Genomic DNA, 9967 nt, shown 5'->3' on the forward strand with positions numbered 1-9967 from the left:
CCTTGCTGTCTAAGGGACTCTCAAGAGTCTTCTCTAACACTACAGTTCAAAAGCGTCAATCATTCAGTGTTCAGCTTTCTTTAGAGTCCAACTCTCATATGCATACATGACTACTGGAAAAAGCATAGCTTTGACTAGACAGACCTTTGTTGGCAAAGTAATGTCTCTGCTTTTTAATATGCTATCTAAGTTGGTCATACTTTTCTTCCAAGGAGCAAGTGTCTTTAATTTCATGGCTGCAATCACCATCTGCAGTGATTTTGAAGCCCTCCTCCATAATAATTCCATTGTTTCCCTATTTGCCATGAAGTGATGAGACCAGATGCCATGATCTTAGTTTTCTGAATGTTGGACTTTAAGCCACCTTTTTCACTCTCTTCTTTCACTTTCATCAAGAGGCTCTTGAGTTCTTCGCTTTCTGTCATAAGGGTGGTGTCATCTGCATATATGAGGTTATTGATATTTCTCCCAGCAAACTTGATTCCAGTTTGTGCTTCATCCAGGCCAGTGTTTCTCATGATGTGCTCTGCATATAAGTTAAATAAGCAGGGTGACACTATACAGCCTTGATGTACTCCTTTCCCTATTTGGAACCAATCTGTTTTTCTATGTGCAGTTCTAATTGTTGCTTCCTGACCTGCATACAAATTTCTCAAGAGGCAGGTCAGGTGATCTGGTATTCCCATCTCTTTAAGAATTTTCCACAGTTTGTCGTGATCCACACAGTCAAAGGCTTTGGCATCATCAATAATGCAGAAGTAGATGTGTTTCTGGAACTCTCTTGCTTTTTCAATGATCCAACAGATGTTGACAATTTGATCTCTGGTTCCTCTGCCTTTTCTAAATCCAGCTTGAACATCTGGAATTTCACGGTTCACATACTGTTGAAGCCTGCCTTGGAGAATTTTGAGCATTACTTTGCTAGCATGTGAGATGAGTGAAATTGTGCAGTAGTTTGAACATTCTTTGGCATTGCCTTTCTTTGGGATTGGGCTTCCCTGGTGGCTCAGAGGTTAAAGTGTCTGCCTGCAATGCAGGAGACCTGGGTTCGATCCCTGGGTCGGGAAGATCCACTGGAGAAGGAAATGGCAACCCATTCCAGTATTCTTGACTGGAGAATCCCATGGATGGAGGAGCCTGGCAGGCTACAATCCATGGGTCACAAGAGTCAGACATGACTTAGCGACTAAACCACCACCAACAGTATTATGAGTCTTTCTGAGTCTGAATATTCTAGATGACTGAATTTTCCATATTTAGAGATATAACTTTTGTTTAAAATATGTCTAAAAATACATTACCCACTTCACAACACTTCAAGCATCTGTTTTGGTCATATAACATAAATTCAGGTATGACTACAGATGGTCAGGTTGTCTGACCCAACACTAAATGACTCCAGTCTTAACAATGAGTGATTCTACTTCTTCTGTTACATCCTCCCTATTTGTAAATTACAAGTTCTTTGTGTTTCCCTCTAGCAATGTTTATCTTCTCCTCAATGCACAGATCAAGAAAGCAAGCTTGGTAACTTAGTAAGTGCAAAAAATAACTATAATTCTAGTTTCACAGGCAACAGTCACAAAGTGTACCCTGGGCAACCTGGGGAGTAAAGCGAATAGGTTTTGTGACGGCTCTAATCTGAGGCTACATATTTGATTGGAAATTCTGTGCTAATAGAAAGGAACCTTGTAAAAAGCAAAGCTCAGTGGAACGGATAAATAATTTTGTATAGTTGGCTCATCTTCAACTTAGGATTATAGGTTTAGAAGAGAAAATGTTTAAAACTTTTAATTGAAAGAGAATTTTGAGGTGACTGGTGAATGATGATGGTTTTGGGGGTTACTCATTGTGAACCAATTGGTGATTCCTTCTTCAGCATTAAACTTTTTATCCCTGCTGTTCAAAACTATCGATATTGACTCACTTGAATGTAACCTATCGTTTTCTTAAAAATTCAGCTTAACCATCATATGGTTAAATACCACCCAACTATACTTAAAAATACTGAAACAACAAAGAGCTACAAGAGGTAGTGGAGAACAAGATTTATATTTGATCAGAACTTTCCCTTCTCATACACTGCATATGAGCCACGCAATAAGACTGCATGATAACGGCATAGGTATCATTCACTACCATGGCCCTTTGCCTTCACAGATAGAGACACTGGGACTCAATAGATAGAGGGCATGTGACTTTGATAGAAGGCCCACAGATAAAGGGCATGTGACTTTGTGAAGGTCCAGGGGACAGCGTTGGCACATAGGTCTTCTCACTCTGGATTTTCCTCTACCCCTTACTCTTCTTTGGTGACCCAGGAACCAAATTGCTGCTTCTGCATGTCTAGCCATGTCATCCTCATTGACAACAATGACTTAATTTCCCAATTTCCTTCCCTTTAGTCACAGACAGTGACCTATGCTGCTGCTGCTGCTAAGTCGCTTCAGTCGTGTCTGACTCTGTGTGACCCCATAGATGGCAGCCCACCAAGCTCCCCGTCCCTGGGGTTCTCCAGGCAAGAACACTGGAGTGGGTTGCCATTTCCTTCTCCTATGCTTGAAAGTGAAAAGTGAAAGTGAATTCACTCAGTCATGTCTAAATCATCACTTGCTAGAATTGGAACAGATCTTGGTGATCTCTTTTAATGCCACCATTGTATTTGAGTATACTGGTGCTCCTAGAGGAGGAAATGGCAACCCACTCCAGTGTTCTTGCCTGGAGAATCCTATGAACAGAGAAGCCTGGAAGGCTGCAGTCCATGGGGTTGCAAAGAGCAACTTGGCAGGCATGCATGCACGTACTGGTGCTCAGAGAGGTTTTTTACCCTCCCAGTGTCATCCAGCACACCCTTTGCAGAACAGGGGGCAACCCAGGGTTGTTGATATGCAGTAATGATCAACTAGCCTTGGCCATGCTTCTTAAACTTTCGTCGCTTGAATACAGCCTTTGAGATTCTTGTGATAACCTTGCACAAATACTTCCTTAATATTTTTCTTCAAGTCAACCCCATTTTTAAAATCTTAAACATCTATTTTAGCTTTGTCCTAAGCAAAAATTTCCTTTGTCTAAGTAAAAACACTGATTTGACTGTTTCCCCTTTAAATATAATTGACAATAAATGTATAACTCAAAAATAAAAAATTCACATAATTGTGTTATAATTGTAAGACTCAATTACTACTGGCGGTATTGGAGAGGCATCATTCTGTGCCATTCTCTAAAATCTATTCTGTGCCATTTCTCTTTAGCTAATTATTTAGTCCATATGATGCTCCTTGGAGCACATTTCAAATTGAATCTAAGACTAAGTGCATGTGAAAATTTAATAAAGACTGATTTGATGACTGGGAAGTTACTTAAGGACCCAGAGGTCTCTTAGGAGGAAGAAGATAATGTAGCCGTGAGTGGAGTGAGAGTGTATTCTCTGCCTTGCTTTCCCATCCTTGGAACACCATCTTCCCTCATTGAAAGGCGCTTTCAGTGGACGGGCTCATGGCCAGGTCATGCCATTATTCTGGGAATGGAGCCCTGAACATCATGTGTTGACCGCATCAAGGAAATCACCCTTTCCTTGTGTCCCCCAATGTCAACAATCAATGCCTAGAAACAAATGCATGCTATGAAATATGGCATCAAAGATGCGTTTAACTCCACGGCATGTTTCCTGGGATTCCCTGCCCACCACATGTATAGGCACATATACACATGATTCAGCCCCCAAAATATTCTTCCAAGTGGCTTTTGGGAGCCTGGTATTCTACTATTGAAATCTTTTTATTTGCCTAAACACTTCTTTATTTTAAAATTTCAGCCAGTCAGGAAGAGGTAACTCTATCCATGATCTGTACTTTAACGTGAATAAGTGCATTCTGTCATTTCACAAGAAAAGACTTCAAGTGCAAAGAAGATGAGCGACATGGGGACCATGGATAGGAGAGTAGGTGGCTAACCTCAGGACTCAAGAGTGGGGAGGGGGGAAGCAGTCAGTCAGGCAGTTCTCTGTCCATCACTGCAGAGCTACAGGGTAGGCAAATGACTTCACAAAGAGAAGGAAGCAATTATTTTGTTGCCAGCAAAGTCTCCTATGTGATCAAAAGGAGAGTTTACAGGAAATTGGGTCTGCAGAACTAAACATAGGAAACAGCTACCAGCAAATTTGTGGCCTCTCGTTAAACACAACAGCAATGAGAAATTCCTGGTTGCTGGGCTTGATTCTGTTCCTTGAAGCAACTACTTCTGGAGGCCTGGTCTTGTAAGCAGAAAGTCAAGGTCCCTTCATGAAGAAGGAAATGTACTTGAGTCTCTGTGAAAACAGTTTTTAAAAAATCGTCATTAACAGACACTAAGAGACAAAGCAATAATATATTTTCTGCATTTCTACACCATACTATGTTCTTAAGGTTAAGCTTGCAGACTGTTCTGAGACGTACATGGTGATGGGATTACCTTTCAAAGAGCCCAGGCTGTAAGAAATAAGCACCTAATCATACATGCTCTGGTGAGCTCATAGAAACAAAGAAAGATTTGCCACTGGAAATCTTAAATGAGTTGACTCAGTGTCACATCCATACAAAGTCATTTTCTATTCCTGCTTAGAAATATCTAATCACACTCTATTTCTCATGTTAATATGACTATATTAATGAATGGCCAAAATTTGAATATTGTCTTTGGTTCATGGAACTTTTAATATCTTTCTGTCTCCAATCTTTATGTTTTTCTTTTCATTTTTGTTCCTATTTATTCTTTTTTCCTCTTTTCTTTCTCCCTCCTCTCTGCCTCCTAGTATCTGGTATTAGAAAGTAGCTCCCAAGCCCATATTGGACTTCTCTCCGGTGCTGTCCCAAACGCCTGGCCCATCGTCCCATAAGTTCCTCTTTCCTCCTCCCCTTCTCCTACATACCTTTGTACTGTTACTATATCCCAGTTGGATGGGGTCCATTTTCAGCATAATTTAAGATGGCGCTACTAACAGAATGGTTGTGGTTGTTTTCCTGGTTTCCTTGGTACAGTTAGAAACAGAAAACTGTAGGATGACATGGAAGCTTCCAGAACATCCTCATTTGTTAAACACTGTGATCTGCCAGGCAGTGGGTCAGTGACTGGTATGTGTGTATTGTGTAAGATCTGTCAGCCATATACACACCCACTTGAATGTTTCTAAGACACATGTGCAATAATAAAATAATAATAAAATACCTACTTGACGAATCTTAGACAGTCAGGATTGTAGAATACCAAATATAAATTTTTCCCATTTTGATTATGCAATATAATTATCCCTCCCCCACCCCTAATAGAAGTGTTAATCGCTCAGTCATGACCCCATGGACTGTAGCCTGCTAGGCTCCGCTGTCCATGGGATTCTTCAGGTAAGAATACTGGCATGGATAACCATTCCCTTCTCCAGGGAAATCTTCCTGACCGAGGGCCCCACAGTAGAAATTGACTCTTAAATGTACACAGAAGCTGTGTGTGGTGTTACTCAGGGTGCAAACCAATGACCACCTACATCAGAATGACCAAGTGTGCTTCTTAAAAAGACACTTTTCTGAATCTCTTCCCAAACTTGAATCACATTCTTTGGGGGTAAGCCTGGACGTCTGCGGTTAGAGAGGTTTTCTTAAGGTCATTTTCAGAGCATCTCAGAGTCTGAGAAACATACGAAGCAAAGCCGCATTTAAAAGTAGATGATTTGCCATTATGTTCTTAGTTTTGATTTTTAAAAATATGGATTTTCATAGGTACCTATGACTCTGATTTGCTTAGAGTGTGGTATGTTTGTTCATCACACTGCATATGTTTGAGGTCTGTCACAGTAAGGACAGCCTGTCTGTCATCAGTTACACTGGGCGACTTCCAAGGAGGTAGCAGATCAGATTAAGTCCCAGGAACCCTCTCCTGAAAATGTGTTGAGATGGAGGTCTTTGGTAATTCTTTGGGAAAGTGCATTTTGATTTTGCTGGTTTTGATTCAATTCTCTCATTTGGCCTTGGCAGCTCATGCCCCGTGTTGAGACAGTCCCTGGCAGAGTTCCTAACTGGGGCATAGGAACACCAGCCTGTTATTAGGACCTAACAACTTACCCACTTTGGGCTTAAGGCCTCAGTCTGGGCCCTGTCCGTGGCTTTCAAGACACCAACAACACCCTCTCTGAGTCAAGCCTTATTTGTTTCTTAAACCGTTGCAGCCTTTACACCATTGAAGTTAATCCATAGAGTAGAAGCCTCCTGGGACTAAGGGCTTGGAGGAGCCTGTAGGAATCCACTGTCTGTCAGCAAAGCCCCATGAGCTAAGCCCAGTTTCCCATCCAGATTTTATCAACTAAACTAGTGGAAGGAATCCATGTCACAGTTGGAGAATATGGGCTTTTCTATATTCTGAGAAAGTTGTTCTAAAAATAGACCCGTGGAAGACCTAGCAGGGAAAAATAGGAGCAAAGAAGGCATTTTAAAAAATGATTGTGAAATCTCTTCCTGAAAATGTACAGATACAGATTCCTGTTTATCTTCTTCCTCTGACCCGCAGCACCCCACCGATGGGGGGGGGGGAGTGGGGGGTAACTCAGGGAACAGGAAGGGGGAAGGGAATCGCCATAAATCTGAGCTGATTTGGAAAGGGAAGGATGAAGCAGATACTCAGCAATCAATAAAGCAATGACTTGTTTTGCGGTAAATGTTTACGGCTCTGTTGCTGGAATGAAATCCTGCTGCATCAGAACATGGACCATTAGAGGTGAAATGAGTTCACCTAATGCCCGCGGTGTGTAATTGGTATGCATCCCTCCTCCACAAACAGCAGCCCAACGTCCCTGGCTTCCAGCTAGAGAGAAGGTTTTAGATGATTCTTGACATCTTCTTTACCCTTGTATTACTTCAGGATTCCACAGAAAGAGGAAAATGACCAATGTCTCTTTCCTTAGCCCTTGCTTGCAGGACGGGATGTACAAATGGCACTTAACACTTCCTTCCACTCCTGAAAGTGAGGAAATACAAACAATGAGAACAGGAGGTGGTTTGTTCCTCCACTGCCTACACGCAAGGAGTGAGGCCTTGCTCAGCCTAGAGGGGAGAAGAAGCCACGCTTGTGTTTCCTTATCATGCAGAGGGAAGGGTGTGAAAAATGCTTTGATGGAAAGCGGAGTGCACTAATTGATTGTTAATGACTACGCAGCCCTAAATGTCTGGAATTTGGTTTAGATTCAATGTAATTTGACATTTGCCAACCATTATTAAGTCCCTTTGATGGTCTCCCTGCAGCAGTGAGGAGCAGCTGACTGGCTCTTGGGGCTGGAAAACGAGCCTGGCTGGGCACCGAGTCAGCGGGGTATCTGGAAGGCGGCCACCGTCACCCAGCTCCGCTCAGCCTCGCCAGCCGTTCACGGTGCTGGCGTTCCCGGTGCCCTGTCTTCCCCGCCCCTGTCCTGTCTCCGCAAGCTCTCTTCCCTCCCGCTTCCCCTCGTTCTCCAGGTCCTATTCCCTTTCCAGCTCCAGCTCACCTGCCCCTTTAAAAGCAAACAGTCTTCTATTCTCTTGCTTTCTCTTAACTCAAAAGCCAGCCGCTCTCTGGAAACCACAAAAACAGTAGAATTGTATCAACATTAAAAGATGAATAAAATTTTGTAGGAGGATTACATGAAAACCCACTGTGGGAAGAATAGTCCCTGAGAGAGCGGGAGAGTCCTAGCCTCCTTCAGATTTCATTTCTGTTTTCCTTTGCCTGTTTGCTCTGTCCTTCCTTCCTCAAACAAGCTTCTTTGCTTCCTCATCCATTGTATACTGTCCAACGTCCCGTTCACCTGAGCCACCGCCAAATATTAATAAAATTCTGTAGTTCCAGCCTCGGCAGAACCTATCCCCTGGCTTCCCACAGGAACTGACAATGGTCTCAGGGTCCTAATTCTAATTTCCCATGAGAAAGAATTTAATTGGCCAGGCTCGGATCTAGGGCTCATCACTAATGGCATCAGTTGCTGCTGGGGTGGAGTGGGGAACAGAGGCAAGGCATGTAGTGTTCACTTTTCCAGAGCTGAGAGTGGGGAGGTAGACAAGATGGCAGACCCGGTGCAATGTCCAAGAGCCAACCTCTTCATTTTGGGATCAACTATCTCAGAGTATCCAACACGACCTTGCAAACAATTCTGTTTTCTGTGTCATAATTTTATTATACTCCGACACTTGCACTGACCCACTTACTTTACCAGAACCAATCCTTCCCCACCTATACTTCTGCCAGATCTCCTTTCAAAAGATTTAAAAGGCAAAGGGAGGGGGGAATCAGAAGATCCTTCAAGACAGATCCATGAGAATTAAGAGAAGAGTTGCAGCAATGAGAGGGGAAAATCCATAATTCCATGACAGCAAAGACAAAGATGGATTTCCGTTTCAATTTATCTCTGAAGCAGCGTGAAAGGGGTCCAGGCAGAAAGTCAGGAAACATTTTCCTGGTTCTAACTATGCCTCTGATGAGCTGTGTGGCCTGAGGCAAATCACTTAAACTTTCTGGGCCTCACTTTTCTTTTCTTGAAAAATAAAAAAGAATAAATTAGATGAATTTTTAAGTCATTCCCTCTTCTTCAGTTCTGGGATAATATAACTTCAAGAAATATTTGATAGAGAAATTATAGGACAGCCAAAGAATTTGATTGGTTCCAAGAAGGTATTCATCTTTCCATTCATTCTTTTAATTCACTAGGCAAAAATTAGTTTTTCATGTTTTAATTCATTTAATTAGGGCCTTCCATGGTGGCTCAGATGGTAAAAGACCTGCCTGAAATGCAGGAGACCTGGGTTCAATCCCTGGGTCAGGAAGATCCCCTGGAGAAGGAAATGGCAACCCACTCCAGTATTCTTGCCTGGAGAATCCCATGGACAGAGGAGCCTGGAATTTTTTAATGCTAGCTCATCTCTGGGCTAGGCTGTAGATGTGCAAATGGAAATATGCAAATATGATCCCTACACTCACCAAAGGCACAATTTAGCACATTAAGGAAAGTCTTTATCATCTGCATCACAATATTTCTGAGATAAACCTTCTTTTATGTAAATACAATGCTGTTTTCTCCTGTAGCACTCTTCATACATTGATGATGTATGGCTTCTTTTTCTTTGTCTAACTGGGCTAGAAGCCTTCCCTCTCTCAGTGAGACACTTTGAAACCCTAACACTCAGCTGCGAAGGAAAAACATGGCCATGACCAGATAGGGAAATTTCCCTGCTTTTCCATTTTCTTCAGTATCAGGTCTTTCTAAGCAGACTTTCTCTTTAGGTTTGGAATTTCCAAAAACAGCGGAAGCCTTTATGTTGAAGGATAAATATAAAAGCATTGTGGAACACCAGCAGACAGTAATTACGAATTATCCCCCATGTGGACTGTCTTGGTCTCTCTGAGCCACTTGAAGATCATTTCAAGAATTACACAGATGAATCCATGGCAATGATGGGAGTGGGGCCTGGTGAATGTTGCCTACTCACTAGGTGCTGGAGGCATTATTGGTACTAACAGAAAGCTGACATATTTCAGGACAGAATTTCTTAGTGTGTGTTGCTCAGTCATGTCCAACTCTTTGCAACCTCATGGACTATAGCCCACCAGGCTTTTCTGTCCATGGAATTTTCCAGGTAAGAATACTGGGGTGGGTTGCCATTCCCTTCTCTAGGGGATCTCCCCCACCCAGGAATGGAACCCAGGTCTCCTGCATTGCAGAGGGACTCTTTACCTCTGAGCCACCAGGGAAGCCCATGGAATCTAACTCTAGCACTTGAGAAAGTGGATCCACTGCTCACATTTACCCCAAGACTTGGATCAGGGGCCTCTGCTTTGGGCTCAGGGAAGGAGCCTCTCTCATCCCTCCTCTCCTGCAGCCACCCCAAATGTGTGCCCCTACTCCTCGGCCAGCCCGGATTCCCCATCCCTGGGGGGACCAGTGTTTCCCAGGCTCAATCCCGCTCTTCATCCCCACAAA

This window comes from Cervus canadensis, chromosome 24 (genome assembly GCF_019320065.1).
Source record: "Cervus canadensis isolate Bull #8, Minnesota chromosome 24, ASM1932006v1, whole genome shotgun sequence".
Taxonomy (NCBI): domain Eukaryota; kingdom Metazoa; phylum Chordata; class Mammalia; order Artiodactyla; family Cervidae; genus Cervus; species Cervus canadensis.